The sequence below is a fragment of the Perognathus longimembris genome, chromosome 19 (genome assembly GCF_023159225.1).
Source record: "Perognathus longimembris pacificus isolate PPM17 chromosome 19, ASM2315922v1, whole genome shotgun sequence".
NCBI classification, from domain to species: Eukaryota; Metazoa; Chordata; class Mammalia; order Rodentia; family Heteromyidae; genus Perognathus; species Perognathus longimembris.
The window spans coordinates 13,340,239-13,346,238 of NC_063179.1; positions in this window are offsets into that span (position 1 = coordinate 13,340,239).

A 6,000-nucleotide genomic window follows, 5' to 3' on the forward strand; every position below is an offset into this window, starting at 1 on the left:
CACCTGCTGCTCCTGCAACGTCTTATTTTACTGAAGCTAGGGTTTATTTCATTCTGTGGAAGCTGGTACCAATTTTGTTCTAGAGGTAACTGGAAAATATTTGGATAAAGCTGTCTAGTACCTACATTTTCTTTGACCCAGGACTTCATTTGTTTCTGTAAAACAATATGGGGGAAGGTGGACAAAGTGCTTGAAAGAGAGCATTGCAAGATTATGTGAGACAGAGAGAGAGACAGAGACACAGAGACAAAGAGGAGAGGAGGAGAGGAGGAGAGGAGAAGAGAAGAGAGTCGTTGGGAATTTTCTTTCTTTCTTTTTTTATTTTTTCCAGTCCTGGGGCTTGGACTCAGGGAGCCTGAGCACTGTCCCTAGCTTCTTTTTGCTCAAGGCTAGCACTCTACCACTTGAGCCACAGCGTCACTACTGGCCATTTTCTGTATATGTGGTGCTGGGGAATTGAACCCAGGGCCTCATGTATATACGAGGCAAGCACTCTTGCCACTAGGCCATATTCCCAGCCCGGGAATTTTATTTCTAATTCTCACCTGAGATGGATTATTTTCTATTTAAGCCATAATTTTTAGCAAAATATAATCATAGAGAAGATAGATTTTCTTCAATGCTTGACGAAAATATATTCAATAAAGTCCATTCATCTTTGTAGTCATTTTTACAGACTTTATGTACACACAATAATAAATACTATGCAAACTAAGTTGGGGCAAACTTCAGTGTGTTCTATGTGGTGTGAGTATGTGAAATAAAAGCTAAATGAGATTTACGAAGATGTTTTTGCTGATTGAAATTGTAAACATTGTCAGTTATTGATGAAAATCAATGATGTGGACAAATACATTTTCTTCTAAAATATACATACACTTTTCTAAATGATGATAGACGCAGTAAGTATAGAACAGAATTTTGTGGCATCCTAAAATTTTGGATCTTTAGAGAATTTTTAGAATATGGTAGAATCTTGAGCCATTTATTTTTGCTACAGGGTTAACCTGTATAGGGTCAAGAAAAAATATATAAGCACTAATTTTAGTTTTGATATATCCCCAATACTAGAAAGCCCATTTGTAAAATTGTTTCTTCTTTTTACATACAGTTCATTCTATACAAACAGATCTTCTAAATTATAAGGCTGCAGCAGAACTATAATATGAGAATAACATGAATTCAATCTTCTTGAGGACAGAGTAGGCCCAGATAATAATATTTGACTAGATGCTAAATTATTCTTTCATCATTGTTTTAAACTGAAGAAAAATGTCAAGCTTATTTCCTTCCTCATAGTATTTATTTCATATCCTGAAAGTGACTATGAGAAATATAGACAATAAGTTGGGAATATGTTGTTTTGTATGCAAATGCACGAACTATTAAACTATAGTACATGGAGCAGTTCAAGAAACTTCTTATTGAACAAATAATCATGTTTGCTCTGGACTTTGAATTTCAGTGGAATACGTTCAGAATTCCCCTTGTGTAGCTGGCACCATTGAGACTCATGTTTATTTTCTGTCTGCAATGTTTATGATGCTCTCTTTCTGCCCCATCAAGCTTGCCATATGGATCTGGCAAAAGTAATAATAATTTTAGCAATGAGAATGCAGCAGTGAGGGAAAGTGCACCTAATTTAGATATGGGTGGTCTAAGAATTTTTATTTTTTCAGTGACAGTAAGGTATAGTCGATAGAGTTACAATGTGTGTGTGTGTGTGCACGTGCACATGCTATGTGTGTGTGGATGTACACGTGTGTACAAACAAGTTTATGACTTAAACTCATTGTAGCAACACAAGGGAGTGAATTCTGTTCCATGCATTGGGCAATTACTTCATGAGTATATAAAGAGAATGCCTAGGAGAAAGAATGAACAAAGTTCTCTCTCTTTCTCTCTCTCTCTCTCTCTCTCTCTCTCTCTCTCTCTCTCTCTCTCTCTCTCTCTCTCTCACACACACACACACACACACACACACACACACACACACACACACACACACCAGTCTACTTAAGTCTGCAATTCTAGTTACTTAAAGGGATAGAATAGAAGATTTGAGTTCGAGGTCAGGCTGGGTATAAAAAGAAATGCAGGACTGCATGTCACGCGATGGCTGGGCACAGTGGCATGCATGTTTCATTCCCGGAGAAAACGGGGAAACACAAGTAGAAGGATCTTGGCCTAATCCAACCATGGCTTAATACAGGACTCTACCTCACAACCAGCCAATGGGAAGAATGGCTGAATTGTCTGTCATCTAGCATGAGGCCATGTGTTCAAGTGGCAGATCAAGTGTCCAACAAGCCTTAGGCTCTCAGGGAAATCCCCAGTGCAGCTTGGCAAGCAGGGGAGAGCCTCCATTTTCTAAGATGACTAAACTCAAATATAAATTTAGGCCTAGAACTGTTGTACTGTTGAATCTAAGTTAAACAAACTTTCGAGAAGAATTTTCTCTACTAGCTATCCAGTATTGTGTTACTTCATGGGCCTTAGGCACTTTGTCCTCATCGTCTTCTTCCCAGATTTTAAAAAAAGAAAGAAAGAAAATATATTTCACGCTACATTCACAGAGATGCATACATTAATAATGCATGCGAAAGACCTTTTTTTTTTCACTTAGAAGTTCAATCTTTTTCTCTGACTTCAAAAGAAATTAAATATTTCCATGGGTTTCAAAGAGTAAAGTGAGCCCTCTGTACTACCTGTACTGTATCTAAAAAGAAAGTCCACTCATCTTAGTAACAAATATGTAAGCAAAAAATTGGGACTCAACTTCAAAACAAGCTGGATATTATCCCATTATAGGATCATGTGACAGCTAGGAAAGCTTCAAGAATAATGTCATATGATGTGTTTAGTCATGACAGTATTATAACCAAGAATTTAACTTGGTCACCAAATTCCTCTTGCACTGTTTCAAAGTGCCTTGTATAAATTAGTAAGGACTAGATGTTATCAAGACTAAAGCTTACACTTCAATGTTTTTATCTAGGTAAAATTCTGGCTCCCTTCAGGAGAAATACCAATGGACCAATTTAGAGATTCGGATATGATACAAAGCTTATGAACTATAGACTATGAAGTATCCAGAAGTATCTAACAAGATATATGGTCAGGAATGAAAAATATTTTTAAATGTGTCTGGATTGCTAAATAATACTGACTGCTTTCTATTTGAAATATATCATTGACATGTGAAGTTTTTAGTATGAATTTGCTATTCAAGGGCTCTCGACAACAAAGATTTAATGGTTAACCTAGTTGAAAAAACAGTGTATGTAGTAGGTATGTTTGAATTAAATTTGCAGTATACACACACACACACACACACACAAATGAACTACATAACAAGGAGGAATATTGAGGAATATGAAAGGGGTGACACTGATCATGGAGCAATGTACTCACAATTTGACTAATGGAATTGTAAGCCCTTTGCACAACTAATGGTAACTATAATAACAAATAATTAACAGAAATAGAGCAAAAATTCTCCCTAGATGTACAATGTGTTTAGTGATTTCTTTTCTGCCCTCATGAATGCCCTTTACTCTTGTCTCTGTCATCCTCAATTTTTGGTTCCATTATCATAAATTCCAAAAGAAATACAGTTTTCCACTTTTCATTTCCTAAGTGTTTTGATCACCATGAAAACAATCACACACAAACTAATATATGCATAGGATACATTGTAGAATGAATGTGAAATTTACAGTAACACTTCCCTGTGCAAGTAATACATGATAATAAAAATCATAAAATTAAAAAAGTAAGTGCTAGAGTTTATAATTCTGATTCACTGAATTGTTCAGTGCCTGAATCCAATCTAATGCAAAACTAAACACTGAAACAAAACCTTACACTTAACAAAGGAGATAATATGTGTACACTACAGTTTTAAACATTAATTATGATACACATCAGTCTGTGTACCAATAATGTACTTGATCTAGATTCAGTTCCAGTTCCCATGGGGCTAGAGATTGGCTAGTTCAGTAAAACTGCAATAGGCTAGAAACAGTGCTGTAGAGCAAATCTACATTCTGGATCATTAAGCCACAATCAGAAGGGACCATCATTCACGATGTGTACATTATCCTCTGAAGCAGGGAGCTTGCTGGCAAGTCCCTTCCCTTTGAAAGGTGACATCACTTTTGTGTCTATCCTTTTGCATACTGTATTTCTGTATGGTAGTACTTGTACCAAGGTTTAAGGAACTCACTTTTGACCTACCCTTAAATAAATACATTTGTCCTGGAAAATTGTAACATCTTCTGGCTGTGTCTGTGTATATATATGGGATGTGTGTGTGTGTGTGTGTGTGTGTGTGTGTGTGTGTGTATGGGATTTGTATACATGCCCTGTCTTATGTACCAAGAATGGTTGAAGATTTTTTTTTTTTTTTTTTTTTTTTTGGCCAGTCCTGGGCCTTGGACTCAGGGCCTGAGCACTGTCCCTGGCTTCTTCCCGCTCAAGGCTAGCACTCTGCCACGTGAGCCACAGCGCCGCTTCTGGCCGTTTTTTCTGTATATGTGGTGCTGGGGAATCGAACCTAGGGCCTCGTGTATCTGAGGCAGGCACTCTTGCCACTAGGCTATATCCCCAGCCCTGAAGATTTTTTTTTAACTCTAACCAGGTGCCGGTGGCTCATACCTATAATTCTAGGTTCTCTGAAAGCTGAGATTTGAGAATCACAATGTTAGGCCTGCATAGGGAGGAAGGCCCAGAAAACTCTTAGCTCCCACTAACCAGAAAAAAGCTACAAGTGGAGTGTGGCTTAATTGGTAGAACACACACACACACACACACACACACACACACACACACAATTTCCTTTAGAAGTCATTTTAATTAATTCCCTTACCTTCTACTGTTACCTGAAGAAAAGAGGATGATAAGTAAAAAGTTTTGTTTATTTACACCAAGTTTTTTTTTTTCTTATTCCTATAATGTGGAATGGTAATAAACTGTCAAAATGGATGAGTATATTTTAAAGCCTTATTTTTTACAATGGAATCTCCTACATTCACTCAATAGAGATCCTACTTTATTTTATTTTAAAAACAAGTTAAGAGTTTAACATGTTTATCTAGATACTCATACATTGAACCTTACCATGTAGTTCAACCAATCTTTGATTGTAGTAGTTTCTTCCGATATAATGAAACTGTAAAGTATAAATTTCATTTTTTTAACAAAGGAGTGCTAAGAAAACTATCAGAGAAGAAATGCAATATGTTGAATACATGATAAGGAACAGAAAACATGGAATAAATAGAAACTTTGTAGGAGGGAAGTACATGTTTCCGCCCCTGACATTCTTAGTTTTCTTTCACTTGAGTTGTAATTATTCAACTTGACCATTTTTGTCTTTAAATTTTAACACAACCATGTAGGAATGCACACACACACACACACACACACACAGTATAAGGGAGAAAACAACAACACATTTTCATGAGTACATCATTATTACACACCAAAATAAAAAAGTGGCATTATGAGAGTGACAAGAAATAGATGAATAATAAATATTATGACGATAGATACCCAAACCCCTAACCAAAATTGTGTGAAATGGGACATAGCAATGGATAAAACATTGAAATATACCATGTTCTTCGTATAAATTTGGTTCAACAATCATAAAAAAAATCACTGTAGTCACATTATCGACAGCATTAAATAACTTATGATTATTTCCATAGATAAAGATCAAATAAGTTCCAAACTCAGTATCACTTATATTAAAAAAACTCAGCAAACTAGGAGAATAACAATTCCCTATATATGATGAAGAACAATGTTTGCAAAAATGTAGGGCAACTAGAACTCGCATTACCTTCATGGTAGGAATACAAAATACCACAGCTACTTCAGAAAATAAAGTTCCTATATCTGAGCTCACATATGCACTAATCATGGAATACACCGTTCCTACTGCATGCAACTGATTAGGGGGGAAATAAATACATTTGCACAAGACTGTATGCA